The 13,729-nt window shown below is 47.7% G+C and overlaps 1 long non-coding RNA gene across 2 annotated transcripts in view; it reads right to left on the reverse strand.

Annotated features, from left to right (window-relative positions):
* The window catches only part of LOC148518097 (uncharacterized), a 33,357-nt gene that overhangs the window by 14,702 nt on the left and 4,926 nt on the right, over positions 1 to 13,729 (reverse strand). For both annotated transcript variants that reach the window (XR_015879225.1, XR_015879224.1), the window contains exon 2: positions 142 to 493. This is a non-coding gene — a long non-coding RNA (uncharacterized LOC148518097). The remainder of the gene's footprint in view (positions 1 to 141; positions 494 to 13,729) is intronic.

Raw genomic sequence — 13,729 nt, forward strand, 5'->3', positions numbered from 1 at the left:
AAGGATCAATAGGGGTTGAGGTAACAATTTGTTTAAAAATGGGGCAGACTAGATGGGCCTAGTGGTTCTTATCTGCCATCAAATTCTATGTTTCAACTTGATCAGATACACATTCATAAACATTCTGTAAAATATACTTACATGAAAAATACTGCTGGATGATCGTCTGCCACTCTACCCCACCCTCTGATGGTAAAGGGGCTCAGCTTCTCCACAACTGCTGCAATGTCCCCAAGGTCATTATGGTCTTTCCCCAGGGCCAGATTATGGAGCATGTAGCACGACTGGATGATGTCACACACTTTACACACATCGAAAAGGAGGATGCCAGCCGACCAGTCCAAACAACGAAACCTGCTCTTCAGCACCCCAAACGTACGCTCAATTACTGACCATGTAGCAATGTGTGCGTTGTTGTACCGATGTTGTGAAGGGCCTCGTGGTCTCAAGAGATGTGTCATGAGCCAAGTCTAACACCCATATCCTGAGTTACCTGATTGATAAAAGAGGGTGTTAAAATACTTAAAACAAAAATACACAAAGAGCATTTTCTTAATAAAAACAAAACAAAACATTTTTTTATCACTTTAACATTTTCATTTGACTACCATTACCATTTGCAATACTGGGAATTTGAGATCAAAAACATGCTACCAAAAGCAGATACCATCAGAAGTGACAATTACAAATGAACTAAATAGTGTATGCTAGGCAGTAATCACTTGGTTATTTAAAACTGTACAGTAATAGAGACAAACACACACCTAGTACAGCTAAAGTTAAATAAATGTTATACAGGGAAAACAAACTACCAAGTAACCAGCCCTGTGTTCTTCTTAAAACCTCTTCCATAGGGCTGACTGGGGTTCGGTGTGATTTACCGCCGGCAGGAGTGAAAATTCCGATCGTCCAAGGTAAATATTTCCTAACCCTATTCTACCCCCTAACCCTAACCCTCCCTTAGGGATGCCTAACCCTAACCTCCCCCCAAGTGCCTAACCCTAATCCCCCCTCTAAGTTCCTAAACTTAACCCCCCCTTCCCCGCCGCCTAAACCTAAGTCCCCCAGGGGGGTGCCTAACCCTAACCCCCCCTTCCCCTAGCCTAACCCTAACCTCCCGAGGGGGTGCCTAACCCTAAGTCTCCCCCGGGAGCCCTAAACCTAACCCTACCCCCCCCCAGCGACTGTCCGCACCTGGCTCACCTTCGATCGGTAAGCCGGGTGTCCGGCTCCCGGCATAGGTAGAATGACAGGCTCGGGATTGCGAGCCTGGCCAGGATTAGACAGTCGGGAAGTCGACGGTCGGGTTTCCCCCAGCCCTCTCACAGCACTGAATGGATGCCGCGCACATGCGCGCAGTATCCATCCAGACTCCGGGGTCCTGGCACCGCCGCACAGCTGCAGTGGTGGGGGTCCCCAACCCACGATTTGACGACCCACGGGCTACTTCAGCCCATGGGTGCAACAGTACTGTCCCGCAGAAATCGGGATGCTGGGGAAGGGTATGCCCTCTATTGGTGGCGCCCCTGTTCGACCGTTCAGGTCGATCACCTCTAGAGCCAGCCCTGGACATACCCAAGTGCGTTGATCTTATCCAAATGTGAGTGCAATCTATGGCTCCCAGCACATTAGGCAATGCTGAGAGCTGATAGAAAGCTACCTTCAGGTCCTGCAACTCGGCCGCACAACGTGGGAATGAGCTATATGTTCACCACAACTTCTTTAGGGCAGATAACACTTGACATAAATGCCTAGAGAAAGTGGCTTGTGTAATCCCCAACACTCTACCACTCACTGACTGAAATGAGCCAGTGGCACAAAATGCAGGGCACACATTAATTTATGCAGCCCAGGCACTGCATAGTTACTACCAGCCAAAGGCTCCAAATCATCTCTCACCTGCTCATATAGGGTTATGCGGTTTTTGCGGTTCAATCTAAATAACTCATGGTCTGAGAGGGAGTCCAGGTCCATCCTCAGTCTATATTCTCAGCTGGCACGAAGCCTAATATCTGGTGATGCTCCTGCACCCTCCTCCTGCGCAGCTCCTCCATAGTAAGCAGGCCACAAGCATACAGCTCCAATGAAGAGTGTACAAACTCCATTTCTCATCCTCACAGGTGCAATGGCTGTAGGTGTGGTTTATATAGGGATGCTATTGTGAATTATGGAGTTCACCTGTGTAAATTACCTTCAGATTTTTTACATTTCTGAAAGTGTCATTAAACTCGCCTATTTCAACCTGGTCTAAAGTTTTTGCAATTTTTAGTAATGTTTAGGTTTGGATTTTATAACTCGCACCCTATTACATTTGGCGAATTCTATCTTTAACAATGGAAAACATCTGGATGCGAGTTTAAATTTCGTGTCTTTGGAAAAGGTGATAAACATGCGATTTTGCCTGTTCACTATTACATTTGAGGGTTCAGAAAAATAGCGAATTAAGGGCCTGATTCAGACCCACTCGCAAGTGGCTGTCCGCTCGCAAGTGGGTCGATGGTGTGCACTGAGCATGCGCACGACGGAGGGAGCTCCGTCTTGCGCATGCGCCAGACGCGACGAGCGAAGGAAAGTCCTTCGCTCGTTGTGTCTGATCAAAGGGGGCGTGCTGTCGATGTTGATTGACAGCACGCCCCCTTTGGTAGGCGTGCCGGGGGCGTGCCTCCCTGACGGGGGCGTTCCCACGGGAACGCCTCCCGTCAGAAGCCGGCCCACTGACATCACTAGTGATGTCAGTGGGAGTGATTTTGGCTCTGATAGAGCCAAAATCACTCCGGAGCTTGCAGTTGAAAACCTCAACCGCAGGCTCCGGCTCGCAGTTTCGATGGTCGCGATGGTCACGACCATCGCGGCCATCAAACTGCACGCTCGTATAGCCTGTGGGTGGTCACCCACAGCTATACGAGCGTCCAGGAGGACGCTCCATTTTCATGGAGGGCGGCCCTCATTCAGAGCGTGCGCTCTGCTCAGAGCGTACGGCTCTGAATGAGGGCCTAAATGTCAAACTTGCACACTTCTGTAGAATGCTACTCATATATTCCATGGAATATACTGTATATGCCACACTTTAGTTATGATCTCCCTTACAGTTGAGATCTCTGTTTTTTTCCAAGCAGATGCTAATTGACAGGTTGCTGCTACGACGATATGCCAAAATAGTTTATGTTGATTGTGAGTGGCATCAGGAACACACATCGGCAAAAGAAAATATGTAGCAGTGAAAAGAACATAGAAGCCCTTTATGAAACTAGCAATAGAGTATTAATCTCGTTACAAAAGGGAACACATTTCGGGCAACTACTCCATGTATGCAAAAACATTCCAATGTCTGATTTGCATATCCAGCACAAATATGAGATTTTTCAGGTGCAGTTTGTTTAACCTGGAAGGAACATTATACCACTTATAAATTAATTTGGAAGTATACACTTTTATGCATACACAGATAGTGGTAGATGCCCCTTCCCAAACTTCATTATCTAAAGTTTCCCCCAGGCCGGCCTCCCATGCCACCATGTGGACCGTTCGGAGAAAGGATGCCTACAAGGCTTGATTCACTACGGGTTGCAACTGCGAATGCAATAGCAATTACACACGCAGTCTCACTGCTATAGTATGCTAATCCTCTGCAATCGCTATGCCATCACAACGCAACATAAGGATATCTCCTTTACCTTACACACATCCGTAATGTTTAGCAGGCTGCGAAACCATCGGTAACATTGTGTAACATCGCAGCCTCACACACATTTGCACAAGCTCTGACTTTACTCAGGAATTGCTAAATTCATCGCACCAGTGAGTACACAAGTCCCAAGGTGCCCTTACCCCATTAAATTAAGGACTCAAGTGAACTGTCTATTAGTTAGTCACAACTTTATTATTGAGTAGAAATGTTGGATTTGTAAATTTTGAAAAAACTTTGTGTGGGGTAAAGAAATATTTTTTTGAAAATGCAGGGAATACAAAACCTCTGGTAATATCATTCAATAACTAATTCCTCCAGTCTGCCAGTGTAAAAAGGTAGCCAGACTACATCCTTGCCGAAAGTCAGATTATTGGGCTCAGGTGCGGAGCAATGTGGTATCGATGGTTATCAAAATCCCATACATCTAAAGTGTGAGAAATAACAAGATGATTGCTTTGGGTCGGGTCAGTTTGGCGGCAGAGTGAGGAAGAGCTCTTAAATAAAGAAGAAGTCAGAGACGGCACAGAAGATAACATATCCCTGGGCTAACAGAGGTCACTGCAAAAGAGCTTAAGCAGGCCACCACTACCCAGGTGAAGAACAGAAGAACAGAGCCAACATCCAACAGAAAAGGGATTGATGAAGATACCAAAAGTCCTGAGGCAGCAGTGGTAATTGTAAAAGAGCCAATACCAGCCACTGCTCCTCAGGTTAAGACTGCTGGAAGCCCTGAGACAGTGGGAAGTAACCTGCCTCAGGTGAAGACTACAGGAAACCATGAGGTGTAGTGAATTGGCCCACCTCAGGCGAATGCGAAGCAGTGGCCGTGTCATAACCAGACTTGGTTCAGCCGAGGTCTACAAAACTGGTATTTCCATTGTTGACATCCTCCTAGACCCACCAGGGTTCGGGCACTAGGCCCAGTGTTCTCCCCAGAAATTTTTTCCAGCCGGGTGGCATCCAAAAGTAGCCGGGTGGGGGACTTCGCAATTATGCGCGTGCCGGGAAAAGGGGTATCTCCCAGACCAATCCAGCCCGACATGTCTCAAGCTGCTCCCCCACTGGCTCTCTTATGCAGTGCCCCCTGTATTTGTGCACTTTATACAGTGACCCCTGTATTTTTCCCCTTTATGGATTGCTCCCTATAGTTTAGCTTTGCCCTTATGCAGTGCCCCCTAGCTGAAGTAGTGCCCCTATGTAGTGCCGCAGACTGGTCCCTTATGTAGTGCACCCAGGCTTAAATAGTGCCCCCAGGCTGGCTCCTTATGCAGTGCCCCAGGTTTCAAGTGTCCCTTATGCAGTGCCCCCAGGCTGGCCTTTTATGCAGTGCCCCCAGGCTTAAATAGTGCCCCCAGGCTGGCCTCTTTATGCAGTGCCCCCAGGCTGGCCCCTTTATGCAGTGCCACCAGGCTGGCCCCTTTATGCAGTGCCCCCAGGCTGGCTCCTTTATGCAGTGCCCCCAGGTTGGCTCCTTTATGCAGTGCCCCCAGGCTGGCCCCTTCTGCAGTTCCCCAGGCTGGCCCCTTTATGCAGTGTCACTAGGCTGGCCCCTTTTTGCAATGCCCCCAGGCTGGCTCCTTTATGCAGTGCCCCCAGACTTGGTCCTTTATGCAGTGCCCCCAGGCTGGCCCCTTTATGCAGTGCCCCCAGACTGGTCCCAGCCCCAGCACTTACCTTTACTTGCTGGCCGGTCTCCCGCTCGCCGTTGCTGCTGCCGCGCGCTGACTGGATCTAACTAGATCCAGCAGGCGCACAGGGAAGGCTCCTCACGTCGCGGGTGACGTCACCCGCGCAGTGCATCACTGGTAACGCTAACCTCTGAAGTGATCGGAGGCTTCTTTAGCCTCCGGTCACTTCAGAGGCCAGTGTTACACAGCGGGGGTCGGCAGGGGTCAGCGGGGAAAAGTGCCGGGCGGCAGGCTGTTTCTGCCGGGCGATGCGCCCGCAGAAAACAGCCTGGGGAGAACACTGTAGGCCCGTGGTCATTTTTAGTCATTAGGCATGTGGAGCTGTAGGTGGCATTAGGCCTGGAAGACATAAGTGGCATTGGGCCCTATAGACTTCTCACATTGCTATTCCTGATTCCTCCCACTTCTTAATCTATGCTCTTACAAATATAATTAATATTAGAACAACAGACAAGTATACATCATTCTCTGTATTAAAATACAGTCAACAGAACTCATCCTGCCTGTGGCGTCCCTCCCCGCGGTGTCACTCGGATCGGGGAGGGATGCTGTGAGCGCGGTGGAGCCGTGCGCCGCCAAAAAGTGGGCATGACCATGCGTGAAGGGGGCGTCTCCATGCGGCCCAAACCCCCTGTGCTTATTTGGGGCCTAAAAGGGAGGGTCTGGGAAGTGCGGACTGCCCTGTGTGTGCAGTGACGGCCAGCTGGCTCCCTCACGGTGTCAGAAGCAGAGTACTGCACTTAATGCTACAGTGCAGCACCCGGCTTCTGTCACTGAGGGGGAGTCTGCACCTTGGTGTCACCCCTCGGCAAGTGACACCCCGATGCGGCCTGCAGCCACCTTGTAACGCTACTGCATCCTGCAGGGGATTCAAACATGTGCCATAGTCAGATATTTGAATATTGGTTCTGTTAGGTAAAGCTGGCACTTCATTGGTATAGGTCACACTTAAAGGGAAGGCATTTTCCCAACTGACCAAGCCCTAGCTTAGCAGTTGTAGAGGATTTGATAGGGTTCACTGTAAGAATTTTTAGGGCAGAGGAGGACACATCTGTACACACCAAAGCAGAGTCATAACTACACAATTTGGTGCTCTGTGTACATAAAGAGCATTGGTGCCCCCTCCACACCTTAAGGAGGGGAAGAACATGCCATAGGCGCGCTTAGAAAATAAACAGGTTGTAGCCTTGCTGGGAAAGGGCGTGACCACACAATAGTATCACAATTCAAATTATGCCACACAGTAATGACCCTTACTCACATTACACTGCACAGTAGTGTCCCTTACACATTATGCCACACACCGTAATGGTCCTTACATTATACATAGGTGAAACTAGAAATTTGGTAATGGGTGGTCCCAGGAGGGCTGCCAAGACACTGGGCAGGCCCAGGTATGGTGGGAGTGCATGACTACATGGGAGGGCATGGCAACTCCCACTAATTTACAGCATGATTATAGTGTTAGCTGCTGTGAAGCAATGGCATGAGTTGAGTTGTGTGTGGTTGCTGCATATTGGAGACATTGGTTACACCTCTCCTGTACACCCATGCCCCTAAATGGCTTGGGTACTTTGTACCCATCCTTCTGGGTCCCAGTTCCAACCCATCACCAGAACTCTTGTTTCCTTGACAGTTTGCCACCCTGTCTCATGACCATTGCATAGGTAAAGTTTCAAGCTTCAACTGTAGTCCCTGCGATGTGTTATGCTGGGCATACACTATACAATTATCGGGACGATCCGCCGGATATCAGCAGATCGCCCTGATAATTGTACTGTGTATCCGGGCGACTGAGGGTAAAATATCGATTTGTCGGGCATGCAGTATCGTCCAGCATGCCCATCCGAAGTGACATTCTGTAAGTTAAATGTCGGCCAAATTGGGCAGTGTATGCCCAGCCGCGGCCGGCTGACAGACATTTCCTTTTTCCTTCACCGGGAAGGAACGGGGAAATGCCTCCTCCCCAGCGGCAGAACGTGGATATCTCAGTCACTGTGGAGATATACTAAGCTCTGGAAAGTGATAAACAGTGATAAACCACCAAGCACTCCTAACTGTCATGTTACAAGCTGAGTTTGAAAAATGACACTTAGGAGCTAATTGGTTGGTAGTTTATCACTCTCCACATTATCCCTTTCCAGAGCTTAGTACATCTGCCCCACAGTGTATACCCGCAATATCTGTTGGGTGTCAGGCTGCCAGATAAAATGTCTGTCAGTCTGACAGGTATTTTATCTGGCAGTGTATGCCCAGCATTAGGAATGAAGTGACTGCATCAGCGATATCTTCACTCCATTTTGCCACTCCTGCGCATGCCTTGTCTGCTGACTACTCATGTGCAGCGACGGGGGCGGATTGGGAACTTAAAGTGACACTGGAAAAAACTCTGAAAGTGGCCTCATGTAGGTGGGACCAAATAAACTGAATGAGGAGTCCAACACAAATATAGTTGGGATTGCAGTTAGTACTAGCCATAATACAAAATATAGAATATCCATGTGACGGCCATACAATAAAGACAGAATCCACATGATCGTCATACAGTACAGACTTCCCAGTAACTGCCATACATATCAGAGAGCATCCTTGTGACTGCAATATGGTACAGACAGCAACCCAGTGAATGTCATAAAATACAGACAGAACCCAAGGTCAAGGTGTGAGTTAATGGATGAACAGATCTAATTAATTTAAACAGGAATAAAGCAGAACAGTGTAGGATGGAAAAATCTGATATCTTGAAAATACTCAAAACTAGACAGGTGTTCAGTAATCTAATGATGGGTGATCATATTATAAAGTCCATGGTCTAAATTACCTATGCAGAGATGTTGCGGTTTTGAAAAGCACTGCAAATTAAGGCCCTCATTCAGAGCCGTACGCTCTGAGCAGAGCGCACGCTCTGAATGAGGGCCGGCCTCCATGAAAATGGAGCGTCCTTCTGGACGCTCGTATAGCTGTGGGTCACCACCCACAGGCTATACGAGCGTGCATTTTGATGGCCGCGATGGTCGAGACCATCGCGACCATCGAAATTGCGAGCCGGAGCCTGTGGTTGAGGTTTTCAACCGCAAGCTCCGGAGTGATTTTGGCTCTATCAGAGCCAAAATCACTCCCACTGACATCACTAGTGATGTCAGTGGGCCGGCTTTTGACGGGAGGCGCTCCCGTGGGAACGCCCCCATCAGGGAGGCACGCCCCCGGCACGCCTACCAAAGGGGGCGTGCTGTCAATCACCATTGACAGCACGCCCCCTTTGATCGGACACAACGAGCGAAGGACTTTCCTTCGCTCGTCGCGTCTGGCGCATGCGCACGACGGAGCTCCCTCCGTCGTGCGCATGCTCATTCCAGAACATCGACCCACTTGCGAGCGGACAGCCGCTCGCGAGTGGGTCTGAATCAGGCCCTAAGCCCCTTGTGATAAAAAGATTGGATTTGACCAGAACAAAAATGAAAAGTGAAGGCAACTTCAAAGGAAAAGATCTAATGGTGCGTACACACAGTACGATAAAAATGCACGATATGAACGATAACGATATCGATCATATTGTGCATTTTTTGGTCCCTTCCAACCCACCAACGACCTGCGATGTGCGGCCACGTATGGATGATAATGATATCGTCCATCGGCCATGCATTCAGGCTATAGGTTTACTATAGGGACCCGCTGGGCGTCATTGGTGGGTTTGTGGTGTGCTGGATGATTGATATAGATCATCCAGCAAACCAGGAAGGTGCGGGACGATCAGTCAGCGATATCGTTATCGCTGACTGATCGTACCGTGTATACGCACCATAAGAGTAGCTTACTGAATTAAACAAACAAATAGTTAAAATCGCCATCTGCACAACAAGTCCCTCATTCATATCAGATGGACACCATGGTGAGGAAATTAGTTACCTGCAAGAAAGAAAAATACCAACAATACCATTTAAATAAATAAACCATGGCACTGAAATATACAATTTTTCTTCAATAAAACTTCAGTTAACTACAGAAATATTTCATAAACTAGGCACCAGCAACTCAGTCCCAAGGCCCCTGCCCCGGCTCCTTGCCCCACACTCGCTTGGCATGGCACATTACCGTAAGTCATGTATGTGCTGCTGCAACCACAGCACAGCGTGACACCACAGTGAGTTTGGAGGTGACTGGGTCCCACCTCAGATTGTGAGGGCGCGGGGTCATCAAAGAATAGGTAGGGGCCATACACTGAAATAGTAGACTGAACAGCCTCTACAAGGAAGGGACAGGAACTTCACCTGCTGTACTCCAGTCCCGATTTGTCACACAAACTAGAATGTACTAAAAAGTAAAAAGAAATTGATAGAAAAAAAAACATCAGGATACTTCTGGTTGGCTCCATTAGAATAACGGACAGGTAAGGCTATGGCCAATCTGCTCATGCCCACCACCATATTCACCCACCATTTAGTGAATAGCTCTCACCCATAAATGAATAGCCTATAAATCCTCATCCATATTACACAAATACACTACACACTTACTATGTTCCTGAGCTGTATACAGTAGGAGGTAGACTCTTCTGTCTGCCTCCCTTGCTGCCTGCACATGTGGTTTGAATGCATGTCAGGAAAAGCATAGCCCCATGTTTGACAGGAGTAGAGGCTGTAAACTATGCCACAAGCATAGAGGAATGAATAGAAGAAAGATTGCACAAGGTGAGGAGAAAGTGGGGGAGTCTAAAAACACCAGGGGAGAAAGGGGGGCTCTGACATACACAGAGAGAGAGGGAGGAAACAGCTGTTGAGGCTGTCACATGTGAAGGGAGTGGGTTGGGAGAGAGAAGGAGTCTGTCCAGGCAGAGGGTTAGGATGTTACATGTTGAAGGTATGTATGGGGGAAACAGAAGCTGTGATATGAACAGAGAAGAAAGCTGATTGGCAGAGGCTTCCACACAAGTATGGGTGGAATGTGAGAGACAGGAGAGGCTGTTATATGCAGAGTAGAGGGTTGGGGCAGTTAGAAGAGAGGATGGGGAGGGAGACAGTTGTCACACAAAAAGGGGGGGCTCACAGTTCTCTCACATCATGGGGAAGAGCAGGGCCGGCCGAGCCTAATTTTTTTGGTAAGCGGATATAGATTTTGGCGCCCCCTAGTGAAATAATCCCGATTTTTTTGGTGCGAGTAAAAGGCTATTTATTGTACAGCCTTTCCCCGTGCAGCTGGGATTATTGACTGTGATTAGTCACGGGGGAAACCCTGCAGCTAATTGAATAGGCTAAGCATTAAAAAAAAAAAAAAAAACATTAGCCCCCATGTGAAAATAATTAAAAACATACATGAATATGTATGAAGTCCTTATACAGCAGGACCACCCTGGGTGCTAAGTTACAATTATACCCAAAGATACATATTCAGGGAGAGGGTGACAGGGAGAGAATGACAGCACTGGGTGAGGGTGACAGCAATGGTTGACAACAGGGAGAGGGTGACAGCAGTGGGTGACAGGGAGAGAGTGACAGCAGAGAGAGGGCGACAAGGAAAGGGTGATAGCACTATGTGGCACGGAAAGGGTGATAGCACTGGGTGACAGGGAGAGGGTGACAGCAATGGGTGACAGGGCGAGAGTGACCACAGTCGGTGTCAGGGAGAGGGTGACAGCCAGTGGATGACTAATATACTAATCAGGCCACACATTTAATGCCCTATTATGCCACACATGTAATGCCCTTTATAATGCATTATACCACACATATAATGCCCTAATACATTATGCCACACATGTAATGCCCTTTATAATGCATTATGCCACACATATAATGCCCTAATACATTATTCCACACATGTAATGCCCTAATACATTATTCCACACATGTAATGCCCTTTATAATGCATTATGCCACACATATAATGCTCTAATACATTATGCCACACATATAATGCCCTTTATAATGCATTATGCCACACATATGTCATAGTAAAGCGTATTTGTATGCCCAAGCGCTCTAGAACCAATTTTCCTTGTGGTGGGAGCAGCTCTAGGTATAGGAGGTAACCACCCTCAATTACGTATTAATAAACAGATTAGTTCTACCTTAACGCTCAGATCTATGTATAATTTTCCTATAAATTATGTGACTAAAGTCAAGCTATCTTAATGAAGTTTTGTATTTTCATTACAATCAGAGAGCTTTCCCTGCATATTTGAAAGGACTATCTTTAGACATATTGTACTGAAGTACCGGGACCAAATACAGAATCCGATCCCGTTTCCCCCTCATCCCTTCCTACCCCAACACTTAATCACAGTTGTCCCTGTATTTCCTTGCACATTCCCACACACCCACCCCCTCCCTCTGTTATACATTTGTTCACAAATATTGTCCTGTTTTATGAGCGTCTAAGATTAACATACTGCAAGCCGGCTGACATTCAGAGAGCACTTCATTCATGCTTTTTTTATACATTTTATTTAATTACCATTGATTTTTAATATATAAACACCATTTCTAACCCTATGATAATACAAAGACTGTAAGTCACCCATTTGTTTTATCATTCTATTTGTTAACTTATCTTAACCTAAGCCTAGAAATGAACACACTGACACATGTAATGCAATTAAAGAGGTCACAGCCATAATTTATTGATCGAATTTGAAATTGGTAATGGGTGGCAGGACAAAAGCAGTGCTCCGAGGCCACAGCCTTGCTGGAAACAATAATAAATAAACGGAGGCGGATTCCCGCCCTGCGCAGACTGGCCTGAGGTAGTACCATCCCCCCTTAATTGGCACAGCCTTCGGCCCTTCCCTTGGACAGGCACCAGGTCCCCCTTTATGGGCGGTGACCAACTTGCCGCTCTCAAAGGAAAGATGCTACCCAGGCACTCCTGCGCTAAATAATAGGCCACCCAGGAGCACTGCTTCCTGCCAAAGCCCGGTTCATAGAACCAGGCCCGCCACCAAACTGTGACCCTTCAATACGTAAAGGAAACTACATAAGTCGCTGATAAACAGTTCTAACCCTACTCCCGTTAGGTGTACCCCATCAGGCCTATAGAAGCTCTCTTCTTCGTAACGCAAACATGGATGCCGTATGACGCGGCCACCCACACTGAGGACAAAACGGCCAACTGCGATATTGACATTACGATGAACTCCGTCTAATGCCTTACCACCCTGGGGTCCTCGCCAAACTCGCCGCGGAATAATGTCCGACCAAGCGATACGCACATTGGGCCAACGGTTAACTAGCACTTGCAAGTCATTCCTAACAGCATGTATTAGCTCGATGCCTTTGCAAGTGCCCAAATCGTTCCCCCCCAAGTGAATGACCACCCAGTCCGGGGCCCCGAACTTATCCTCTGCCGTCCATAAGGCTTCCAGTAGTCGCTTCCAGCGCATACCGCGGAAACCCAACCAACGGACGTCATCTGCACCTAACAAAAGGGGGGCCTGCAAAGCTAAGGGGTGCTGACCAGCCCAAAATATAAATGAGTGTCCTACAAACCACACCCGACCATTAGCATTCCTGGGTAACCCTGCAAGAAAAGTTACCTAGTCAGAAATTGAATCACAATATAATAAATAAATGCATTTTAAGGAAGGGAAACAATAGTTGGGTGACCCAGCTGAAGGTGAAAAACATAAAACCTCTTTGAGGGCAAAACTGAAAAGCCCCTCAAACTCCAAAGCCGCAGTAGGCATAAGACCCCTGGGTTTCCCAACAAACTCGCAAGGAGTGCAGCTACTTAAGCAACTTGTCCTCCCTTAAATAAGTTTTATAAGCTGATGACTTCCATCGACCCAACTTTTGTAAGGTGTCGACCGAAGCACCATCAACTGCTGCGCAGGTTGCTGCCCCTATCCTAAATGAATGTGTCCCGAACTGGTCTGTGGGCAGGCCTAAGGCTATAAGGCAATTTTGAAATAGCTTCATGAACTGAAACTTAGATAAAGGTGTAAGGTTAACATGTACAAGCCACTGCGCGCCACTTGGAGGGCGAAGAGCATTTAAATGCCGCGCCAAGGCAACTGGGCAGATAACAGCGTCTGAGTGTTCTTATATAGAAATCCAACGACCCCTGCCAAGTTGGTCTGTCTTGGACATATGATTTTTACACAATATCAATTCCTTCTTAACTACCACGTGTTTTAACAATAAACCTGACGTCGCGGAACTCTTACTAGACGCCACAAGCTCGCCGATTCTAAACGCCCCGAAATATGCCAATGAAAAAGCTAAACTAAAAAGGGCCCATTCGTATTCGCCTAAAGCAACCCCTGATACAACCACAATCAGATCTTTAAGCAAAGCCGGGTCAATTGGTCTACGCGTGTCGCCTATGCTAGGGTGTTCCTTCGCCCACCCCTTCATCGCTT

Source organism: Taudactylus pleione, unplaced genomic scaffold (genome assembly GCF_031769625.1).
Source record: "Taudactylus pleione unplaced genomic scaffold, aTauple2 ptg000202l, whole genome shotgun sequence".
NCBI lineage: Eukaryota > Metazoa > Chordata > Amphibia > Anura > Myobatrachidae > Taudactylus > Taudactylus pleione.